The following is a 12020-nucleotide window of genomic DNA, read 5'->3' on the forward strand; positions in this document are numbered from 1 at the left end:
AATTTGCAGGTCTCTCTCCCCGTGGTCGCGCGGATTGTTTTCTCCGGTTCTTTCGGGTTTCCCCTCCACATTTAGAAACACGCGCTGAGATTATTTGGCTACTGTACATTTTCACGCGATAAGCCACTTCATTGAGGGATCGTTTGTGGTGGCCAGGTCGCTTCTGAAAAGTAACTATATAGCTCAGTGGGCATTACCTGGTTAAACTTTTTTTTTATTTTAGTATCTACGTCGCCCTCATGAACCGCATCTCACAAACCTCACCATTCTCGTCGTCCTCACCATCCTGGTGAAGAGTCCGATACAGCTTTAGAGAGCTGAGCCCTCGTACACGCATTACCTGTGTAGCCTACACGGGGATGTTAGGGCAAGTGCTGTTCGCGAGCACCCATGAAGGCCTGGAACGGTGCATCAGGAGGGGGGTGATGTGGCAACCACCGCGACAGGTTACTCATTTAAAGCGAAGTACACCTAAGGGGAAGCTCACGAAACCCGATCAAGATAATCATCACACATGGTAGCATCTAGGCCGGTAATCGAACTCGAGAAGCCTGGTTCGTAAGCACAATCCGCTAACCACTGAGCCACCGCTGGCTCACTCGCTCACACTCTCACACACAGTCGTACACGCGCGCCATGCGCGCACACAGGAAACCATCATCGCCCATACTTATCCTCGGAATGCCTCTTATCGGCGCATTCTGTTGGCACTCGGCCACAGCAGAACCGCGCTGTTTACACTAGTGCGCGTTCAGACAAATTGCGTAATAAAGCGATTATTTAACGTTCGAGTGGTAATGCAATTCGATGCCATTGCAATTCATGAATGTTTAAAAGTTCGTGTTTATACATTCATCGGGGCGTGGGGGGGGGCGTTATTTTTTGTGAATTGCCCGTTTAAGGGAGTTGTTTTTTTGTCACTTTCTGCCGCTAGAAGGCGGGTTACTTCACGTTCTCGTGGGATTTGCACGGTTGGCTACGTACGGTCCGAAAGAAGTTCAACATAACACAGGCAAGAGTCAGTGTGACTTCCTGCTCATTGAGCATCGGGGGCCCTGCTTTTGTTCCGATTACGGCCATGAGCCGGTGGTGGAATTGCATATTCCGATGGCTGGAAGGGGGGGGGGAGTCTAGTCATAGGACAACCACTCTTGAATTCCTCAGGAAGTGGTCCTAAATTGTATCGACCCCAAGAGGAATGATGTCACCGAGTAAACCCCCAACCAGCATTGAACTCACACCTCCCCGATTGTGAGCTGCTTGCTTCTTCTACAGTTGAGGGTAATTTTCTTTGGGTCTTTCGGTAAAGCCACGTAAATAGAAGAACATTTTAAAATATCATACTAAATTTACAAATATTTTTTTTCCTGCCTCAGCAGCTCCCCCGCTATATTTTTCACTTGATGACGATTGCTTGTGTTGCGATCGAAACGTCGTAATATTGTTTTTTCTATCTACGTCGCATTTACCGAAAGACCCAAAGAATATGAATTCCTGCAGTCACGAAAGCTTCAAGTCAAAATGTATTTATTGCCATGTATTGTGGCTTTAATGCGCGTGGTGGTGGTGGGGGGGCTGTGTACACGGGAGTGGGGTGGGGGGTTATAAGTCGCGTGTCGTGTTGTGTGTTCATTGTCGCGTTCTGCTGCCCCGCGTTGTAATGCCGCTCTCTCGAGGGCCCTTCGGGAGCTCCCTCGAGTTCCTTCTGCCAGCTGTGGCGTGAGCGAGACATTGCGGAGCTGCATTGTTTATCTTTAACAACGCAATTATTTATTTAACGTTTTGGGGTAAATGCTATTTCATGCCACAATCCGGCTCAAACTGCGTGCATGTATACATGTTAGTGTGCTGTTAAGAATTTGGAATGTCTGTGCTTTGTTTAATGTGTGTTGGGTTTTTGTCTTTTGTGTAGAATGTTGCGCTCTTCTGTCCTTCGCCCACACCTCCGATTAGCACGGTTGGCTACATACGGTGCGAAAAAAGTTCAACATACATGCATTGTTTGCTTTTTTTTAACGTTCCACTAACTAAATTTACGGACCATTCGTGTATTGTTCTAAATTATAGTAGCTCGTGTAAGAAACCGGCGACCTGAGTTCGCTTCCCGGCCAAGGATAATCTTCAGTCGCGAGTGAAAGTTGAACCGGTCCTAGCTCGCCTAGCTCTCGGTGGGCAGATATGCATCCAGCAGTGGGTTTGTAAAGGGCCCTAAATTTACAACCCAGCCCTGGCGTAAACATCCAATGTACCCCCGACCCCCTCGGGTTCTGAGCAATCCACTGCTTAATTAACTCCACCACGCGACTATGGTAGTCGTTCGGCAACAGCATAATCGGGATCGCCACAGTTATCCGGTCGGTCGGTCACGTGGGGATGGCATAACGTGTGGGGTTTTACCACCTCTTTCGTCCAAGACGTTTTGGCACGCTGGAAGAGCAGGCCAACATACCCACCGGTGGGCTTCTCGCGAAGATTCATCTCGTGGAGCTCTCTTCGCCAGCAGTGTCGCGAACAGAACATTGCAGGGCTGCACCTTTGTTGTTACGCAGAGCGCCCCACCACGTGCAAACACTCGAGGCCACCGCCGTCACTCTGTACGAATCGTTGCAGATGTTATCCCTCGCAAGTAAACAGTGCGTTCCGTTCCATTGAGTCTCGCCTATATATCTCAAAACGGCCTTTATTAATAGAGTTTAATAGAGTACCACAGACTATCGGGAACAGATTTGTTTTTAAGGAAACGATAAGCCACGCGCGAAAGCTTTTTAGCCGACGTAAGAAATGTCCAAAACTTCCTGCCGCCCTTCATCAACCAACAACGTGAAGTGCCGCCTTCAAAGCGCCGAGTGGCAGAGCGAGCAGACGCGTGTGCGAGAGAGACCCCCCCCCCCTTCTCGCTGTCTGACAGCTTCTATTGCCTTTGGCAGCCATGTGAGACGAGGAGCGACCGAAGCCCAGTGTTTACCCTGGCAGGGCTGGCAGGAACGACGAGGCAGAGATATACTCAGGCACTCCTGCCGTCACCCTCCTCAACCCTGCTCCTTCGCTCGCAACCCCCAACTCACCTCCCACCTTCCTCTCCCTCTCCCCTGATTCTCCCCCTAAGTCTGGGCCTCAAACTAAGGGGGGGGGGGGAGTCAGACCTCCACTTGCCCCGTTCTTCGAGGCCAATTTGTCCTTATCTCCATAGAGGCGTCAATCAATCAATAAAATATAAGCAGGCTTCCGCTACGTGTCTTCACGTATAAACAACAACGGGTGTAAGTCCACCAACCCAATTGACCCCTCAGACGAGTGCCGCTCGAGGAGGTTTTTTTTTAAGGCACCCATTCGCTGATTCACTGTCCAGTCACGTACTCATCGGCGGTCAGTCGCCTCCTCATCACTCTTATATCGTTCCCTACTACCGTGGTTACTCTTCCCTGGAACTTGACCAGACTGTTTGGTCTCGTCCACACTGCTGTGTTCCTGTCTGATTTTTTTTCTTTGTCTGTATCGTTTGTATAGATGTATTTGCTCCATTAGATAAAATATAAGATCAATGTAAGACACGTATTGTTTGCTGCAGCTCTGTGTCAATCAGCACAGTGATGGACTGTGCTGATGAATCCCAGCATTGTCGAAGCCGGTCCGGTGTTTGATGCAAAAATGTTGCTTGCTGGATAACATAGGCCACGGAAAGCGCATGTGCTGATGTAGTAAAATGCTTCAGTTTTAATGAAATAATCCTCATTTATATTTATTTATTGACTCTAATGCTCTCCAACAGCATATGGTGAATGTACATACAAGTCAAATTTATGTTTTATTTTAACAGCTTCGCGACAACAATAGGAAGATTAATGCATTACTATCTTAATTCCTGGAGGTGATCGCTCCATTTGCCTCATGGGTGCCCGGAGATAAAGCATCACCATTTGTTTCATCTTCACACCCTGTCACAGAGCTGCAGGGGTCCAGCTGAGAGCCCTCATACGTTTTAGACTTTTACATTTTAAGACGGAGGAATTTTTTCTCTCTGTAACACTTCCTGCTGCATGATTATTATTTTTTATTATTATTAACAAACGATATCACCGAATTTTCCACTGCCTTGCTCTCTGTCCTAAAATATGTCAAATCCCATCCGAATCCCGTCAGCCAAGGCGCGTTGCTGCCAGGAGCCAATGATGGACCCGGCCTTGTGGGAGGCTCCTCAGGGTAATACAAAAACAACAATCTGACGGCACAATTGCTTTGTACAGCTCAGATGTGGTACATGTATACGGTATAACTCATTCCTGCGGAGGGAGCTGGTAGGAACGTTGGGTTAATCGGTCAATGGCCAGGGTTAATGGCGGCGTGGTGTATTCCGCAAATATGCCCGACTGTTAGCGCGGGCACAAGCCGGCGTGAATAGGTTAAACGTTGAGTTTTATAAGGGCACCACGGGGTGACCAGCCCCTCCCCACCCAGCTCCACCCCTCCCACCCCCCACCCAGCTCCACCCAGCCCCTCCCCACCCTCCCCACCCAGCCCCTCCCCACCATCCCCTCCCCACCCAGCCCCTCTCCACCCTCCCCTCCCCACCCAGCCCCTCCCTCCCCACCCAGCCCCTCCCCACCATCCCCTCCCCACCCAGCCCCTCTCCACCCTCCCCTCCCCACCCAGCCCCTCCCTCCCCACCCAGCCCCTCCCTGCACGACGGACGGATACAATAATCCCCTGTGGGCTGGTGTAACCAGGAGGTTCCTACCAGTATAAACACATGGATCAGAGAACACACGCAGGTTAATGACATCATCCAAGCGAAGTGAGCTTGAGCAGGACGCGACTCTCGAAGGGGGTGATGGCCGATGGTCAAAAATAACAACACAGTGGCAGCCAAGCAATGGAACCCGTCCGGGAGGACAGCCACGAGGAAGATGAAGCGATGACATCAGCTCGTGTGCAGGTGCTGGATGAATTATTGCATTGCTGAAGAGGCGGCAGCGGCAGCTTGTGGAGGCCTTCATCCACCAGTGGATTGGTCATGGTTCATGCTAATGACTACAGAGACTATTCAGTAGTATTCAGGGACGGGCTTTTTTGCCCCTTAAAGGACGGGTGTATATTGCAGTAAATATGAAATATTCAATCGAAAATTGTTCAGCTCATGATTACACTGGTCAACACGCTTTTTCTATCATAAGGTATTCCAACGGTTTTAAGGTAATTTTGGGGTGCTGATTCCAAATCTGGCATCAGTTTTTGTCTATCACATCAGGTTTTTGAGATATCAAATATTGCATTTTCAATAAAAACTGCAGAAGAAAAATATTAAATAAATGTGGATATCTACATAAAATTCTATTATAAAAACACTATCCTAAAAATAGAGCACCATATTTTAACACTAAATCAGTCACTGACTCGCAACAACTTGCAATCATAAGTGACAGAGTTCATTTCGGGTAAAATCAATGAAAATGGGGTATGTCGATAGCATAAAAATGAGATGTGATAGAGCAAATCTGAGATCATATTTGGAATCAGCACCCTGAAATGAGTCTTAAACAGCTGCAACAGTCCAGGCCAGAATTTTTTTTTTGTTGACCAGTGTTATTAATGAGGGGGGAGTTGCCCCATGTGGAGTGACGTCACCCGCCAATGGTTATTGGGGAGGGGTGCGGCATGTGGAGTGACGTCACCCGCTCATGATTATTAATGAGGGGAGGAGTGCGGCATGTGGAGTGCGCGACCTTCTTGTGCGTTCGTGTTAATTTCCACGCGTGCATGAATATTAATGAAGGGGGGGGGGCTCTTTTACAATGACGTCACGCACAGATGTAGCACTGTGCTGCGTATATTTATTTTTTACCGTCACTTTCTGTAAAGAAACGTCATATTTAAAACGAATTTGCGGAATAAATTACTTAATTCAGCTCGACCTTCCTCTGCGTTCGTGTAAAAATCTACCCGCTCATGAATATTAATGAGGGGGGTGGGCCTCATCTGAAGTGGCGTCACGCGGGAGGGTGGGCCTCATGTGGAGTGACGTCACGCGCGGGACGGATAGACATTTTTGGGTGATTATAGTAGGTAATACGCCACAGTTAGTCCATCGGCAGGTCTCGTGGTGGTGGGGTAAAAGCGTGGCAATACGTCTGGTCAGCGTGGGAGAGTAGGTAACACATTCCTGCGGAGGGAGCTGGTAGGAACGTTGGGTTGCTCGGTCAATGGCCAGGGTCAACGGCGGCGTGGTGTATTCCGCAAATATGCCCGACTGTGAGGGCGGACACAAGCCGGCGTGAGTAGGTTAAACGTTGAGTTTTATAAGGGCACCACGGAGTGACCAGCCCCTCCCCACCTAGCCCCACCCCTCCCACCCCCCACCCAGCCCCACCCTCCCCACCCAGCCCCTCCCCCCCCTCCTCCCCACCCAGCCCCACCCTCCCCACCCAGCCCCTCCCCACCCTCCCCACCCAGCCACTCCCTCCCCACCCAGCCCCTCCCCACCCTCCCCTCTCCACCCAGCCCCACCCCTCCCATTTTCCATGCACGACGGACGGACACAATAATCTCCTGTGGGCTGGTGGTACCAGGTGGTTCCTACCAGTAAAATGTTATTTCTAGATCTCCTTCTAGAGTAGGCCCCTCCAACTGGAAATGGCGTGGGCAAGTCATTGCAGGGCTGCGCTGTTACCTATACTGTACAGCATTTGGCCACATCACCCGGAATTCGCCCCATCTCATCAGATCTCAGAAGCGAAGCAGAGCTTAGACGGGATAGTGCTTACATGGTTGACCACCATGGATAAAACTGGCGTTGTTATTAACGGCGGATGCGGAGCTACGCTGTGAGAAACATCGCATGAAACAAAACACATTGTTGAACTGTATTATGCTCCCACGTCTCTATTTCCTGTCATAGCCAACCTCGTGCTGGTGATGACGATATGGCAGAGTCCGTGCTCATCCACACAGGGAGAGAGGGCCCCGCCGGAGTCCTGCGCTGCTGGTGTGGATATTGCAGTGCTGCCATCTAGCGGCATTATGTATGTGCCATTAACGGACAAAACGTTGAAGAAGTGACCAAAGCGCCACGGTGTTCAGAGCTGGAACTTGCCGATAACAATAGCCAGTCCACCTGCGCGCCTCATCAGCAGGTGATCGCGCGCGCAGGTGGACTCACTGATCATTTGAACACAAAGCGATCATGGCGTGGTGATGATGTTGCTGCTGCTGCGCCAGTGCTGGGCTCCCTCCAGACCGGTTCTCCTAGGCGACTGCGTCTGGATGCGTGCGCCCGACTGCCAGAGAAAGCGCTGATGATGAAGCCACTCCTAGAGCGTTCGAGTTTCCCACTGGAACTCGATGTCAGTCTATGAGTCTGTATTTGAGCGTGTGGGTCTCTGTGTGAGTCTGTAAGCCTCTGTACGCATTGTACGTCTCTGTGTGAGTCTATGGCCTCTTCGTGAGTCCCTGGGACTGTGAGAAGCAACTGTCAGCGCATCCCAGTCTCTGAATTAATCCACCTGCATTAGTACGGACTCAAGAGTCACTGTGCCAAACGGAAACTTGGTAGCCCCTTCCAAAACATCACGATCATGTATATTAGCTACTCACACAATGACAACAATTTGTAAGTAATAAATATAATAATTCGCAGACCTTTGTCAATCCACTGCTAAATGAGTACCTCCCCCACTTCTTTGTTGGCCACCGGGGGTTGCTTGGGTATCCTGTACCAGGTTTCGATATCACTCGCCCACTGATGTTAGACTGTAGCCGGGAATCGAACTCAGTTGTCCGATTTGATAGTACAGGGCGCTCGCCTCTGCGCCACCGCCCAACCCCCAGGTATTGCATTTTTTAGCCAAATGTTGACATACGGTGCTGGTACTACAATGGAAGGCTCAGTAATGCAATGGATGTTGTCCTTTCCCACACAGAGCAAAGAGACGTCGCCTGCAGGTGTGGCAAAGGTAATTGCTAAGACCTCACCGCAGTGTGCCACGTAACACTTTGATGCGTTGTTTTGTACAGCGCATTGTGGTGCTGGACCACACCTCGTTGCGGTGAGAGTTGCAAAGTTGCAAAAAAGGAAGGAAAACAAGTAAACCCGTAAAAACAAAGTTTTTCACTATAAATCCTTTATATGCGTGGCGGCTAGAGTCCTCTCGTCCTCTGGCTTGAGATGGCTGCCACCTATGGGTCAGATGATTGTCTGCCACCATTAAGCAATTGGTAATTATATATTTAATTTGTTTTCCCTAAACAGTGTAACATTTTGGAATTTTTTTTTCACGAAAATTAATTGTCACACACAACGAGTCTGTGTGGAAAATGTCAGCTTGATTGGATCACGGGAAGTGGGATAAAAAACGAGCGAAAGATTTGCACGGTCCTAAGCAAGCAAGCGAACTTAATATAAAGAATTTAAAAATATATTCGCCTGTGGAGGACGCGGGGATCGATCCCGCGACCTTTGGCATGGGAAGCGAGGGCGCTACCAACTGCACTACTCCGCCACGGCCTGTGGAGGGGTTACGCTCTGGGCTCTTACACTGTGACGTTCAGCCAAAGCCATGAATGAGTTATATTTGAACATATGTAAAATATTTTTTTTTTCCTAAAAAGTGTTAAATTTTGGGAATTTTTTTTCACGAACATTAATTGTCTCGCACAACGAGTCTGTGTGGAAAATGTCAGCTCGATTGGATCACGGGAAGTGGGTTAAAAAACGACCGAAAGATTTGCACGGTCGTAAGCAAGCAAGCAAGCACGCAAGCAAGCAAGCACGCAAGCAAGCGAACTTAATATAAAGGATTTAAAAAGGGCTGATGTTGTCGAGTGGCGCAAGGCGCGCCAACACCAATGACGTGTCTATCGAGTGTGCAGGCGGTGCAACTGCACCATGGGCCGGAGAAGCCCAGGCGTCAGGCTACGAAGAGGTTGGAGGGCGGGGGATGGAGGGCCCCCATTTAATTCCTTACACCAGGGCACATGCTGACCATGCTACGTGCTATACGTCAACGGCTGATGGTGTGACGGAGACGTTCTGGCCGTGGGTTTGAGGCCAGGTTTCAGGCGGCTCTGATTAAACTGGGTTTTCACATGTGGCGATTGTGTGATATCTGCCGGGTAAGCACATACTTAAAATTACGTCGCCAATGTCGATGGAATTGAAAGGCGTTCCTTTGAACGCAACGTAGTTGGAATCAGTGAGATGAGCAGGAAAGGGAAGAACTCCATACATCTGGGAAATTCAGTGTGTCGATTTATCCATGCGCTTGGATTATTTTGCTCCTATAAATTTCCACGTAAGCCACTTCGTTGAGCTATCATTTATGGCCAGGTCGCTTCTGAAATAGAAGCTAATAGCTGAGTGTGCTTTACCTGGTAAGACAAAGTCTATTTTTGAAGTGATTATTTGCTTAGCTTTCCGACGTTGCACTCTTATCGTGTGTTGTACTGTTTGTAGTTGTAACATTCTCACTTGCCCCTACTGGACATCTGTAAAAAAAGAGCTTTATAGCTCATCGGATTACTCCAGTGTAAATAAATATCCCGATGTTGATCTAAACCGCGGCTCGATTGACACGCGGTGAACGCTTCTAGCTAGGAATGTGGAAGGCGCGCCCCTGCTGTGGAGGGAGACGCCTTCCGAAGCAGTTCCCCCCCCACTCGCGAGTTATGTCTGAATCGGTTGCGGGCACCGTCTTCACCAGCCCGCACTGACCAGCGTGGTGAAGTACGGTCAAGCACGCGCCATGACAAGATAAGGCACGAGGAGGCCTTCATCACACGGCAGATTAGCAAAGATATTTGAATTATTGATATCTAAATGTATTTTTTTTTTATTATAGTAACACGCATGCTACATTAAACACGCTACTCACACGTGTGGGCAGACACATGCACGCATTCGTGCTCACATGCATTGCGCACACACATACTCTACAGTCTACATATATGTACGCGCACATGTATTGCAAAAATAATGTACACACATGCGGACATGTAAAGAAAAATACAAATATCTCCCGGATAGCATTTAACAGACTGTTGGGGCAAGTGCTGTTAGCGAGCACCTGTCGAAGGCCGGCACGGCCGCCTTTGTCTCGAAAGTGCTGATGTTTATACACCACACCAGGTTCTCATTTAAAATCTGAGTCGACCGGTCCAAATATTCGCCACTGTAATTGGTCGTGAGCGGGAATTGTACTATTGAACTCGGATCGCCGGGTTCGTTGTGCAAGTGTGTAAACCACTCCACTATACTGCTCACCCAGAAATTACACACAAGTACACGCATTGTACACGTCAAGAAAAATACGACAAATAACAATAGAAATATTTAATTAAAAAGCCCCAATCACCGCAGGCGATTCGTGATGCGAGCGGCCATGGAGCATGAACCAGTTAGCAAGCTCCACGTGGGCTCACCAGTTAGCGATCTCCTGTCCCCGAGGGCTCGTGAGAACCGGTTTCAGAAGCTGCCTCTTCCAATCGCAGAGCGACGAGTCTCCTTAGCGCTCCGTGACGAGCGCGCGGTCTGACGGCCGCGCTCGCATTCCTTGTTTGCGATTTCGCACTCACGTCGTCAGTCAAACAGCTTCACATCAAAGCCGATGGCCAAATGACCCCAGAACACGTCCGATCTCATCAGATTTCGCAAACTATGCAGGGGTTGAGTCTGGACAGTGGTTTCTCAAGCGTATTTTTGCGTGTAGAAGAATTCAGTTGGTGGTATCAGGACGGTCATTAATTACTGCACAACATTGCTCTCTTTAGCATGGTTGAGTTGCGAAGGTGATGCCCTCACTATGTGGTTGTCCAGATGTCACTTGAGGTGGGGCCTCCGTGATATCCGCTCACGCGGGCGGATCTTTAACACTGCTCTGCGAGAGTTCTGAATGCGGTTTCATCCAATAACGTGACACGGATATATATTACAATCGGGATACAGTTGTGGAAAAGGACAACATCAGAGCGGTAATTGAAGTCAGGGTGACTGTGTGAGTCACGAATTGACTAAGCTGGAACAACACAATTGTGTGTTGTGGTCAAATTCTTTGAGAACAAACTACGATTTTCTTATGAATCTAAAACCATTGTGGTTTTCACGGTGATGAGAGAGTACAAGCGCTGTTTGTTTGTTTAACTAGCCACGGAAAGCAACCCTTCCAGGAGAAGACAAAATCACCTGCAGTGAGCCCACCCGCCAGCCGTCCTGGGTTCATTCCATGTCGCTGGACTCTGGTGAGCGAGCCAAGAGAGTGTGTGGTGAGGACTCTGCGCAAGCCCCCAACCCCTTGAATCAATCCCTTGCACGTAACATGGTGTGTGTTATATCTCTCCACCACCTTTATAAAATGGCGAAGGATTACCGACTCCCAATGCAAGAACGGCATCCTTGGTCACGGACTGCATGATGATGATGGTTTTCACGCGTGGACCTTACTTTATTGGTTACATTATATATAATAATTTCAACTCCTTTATTTATAACGCGCACAGTATGCACTATTAAAGAGATACGTGAAACCACATATAAGAAAGCAGGCAGCCACGCGGTGAGCTGGCACCAGCAATTGCCCACGCTCTGAAGTGCTCTATATATCAAGGTGTTATCGGCCAATTAATGCATATTTACATGCGGGAGAAAACCGGAGCACTCGGAAAACACACGCGTGCGAGAGGAAAACACTCGATCTCACATAAACGGAACAGGTCGGAGTCCACATTTAGCTGTACTGCCTCCTCCTGGCGAGCCAGTGTATGGCACCTCCGCGACGCCTATGGGAAGGGGGAGTTTCACGTAATATTGTCTGATCCACCAGCCCTCGCCTCCACGGTGCTGGATTACAAGCGTGTGCCACCACCGCCCGTGGTGGTGGTGATGATGATGGGGCACATGATCTCTCTGTCTCTGTTGTACAGTCATTGCTATTATTGAGTTTAAATGCAATGCGAGTTTCACTTCTAACACGCATCGCTGATTCAATCACAATCGCCAATAGTGGCGCAGCGTGGTTGGCACGGGACCTGGTGCC

The sequence above is a fragment of the Lampetra fluviatilis genome, chromosome 1, assembly GCF_964198595.1.
Source record: "Lampetra fluviatilis chromosome 1, kcLamFluv1.1, whole genome shotgun sequence".
Lineage (NCBI taxonomy): Eukaryota > Metazoa > Chordata > Hyperoartia > Petromyzontiformes > Petromyzontidae > Lampetra > Lampetra fluviatilis.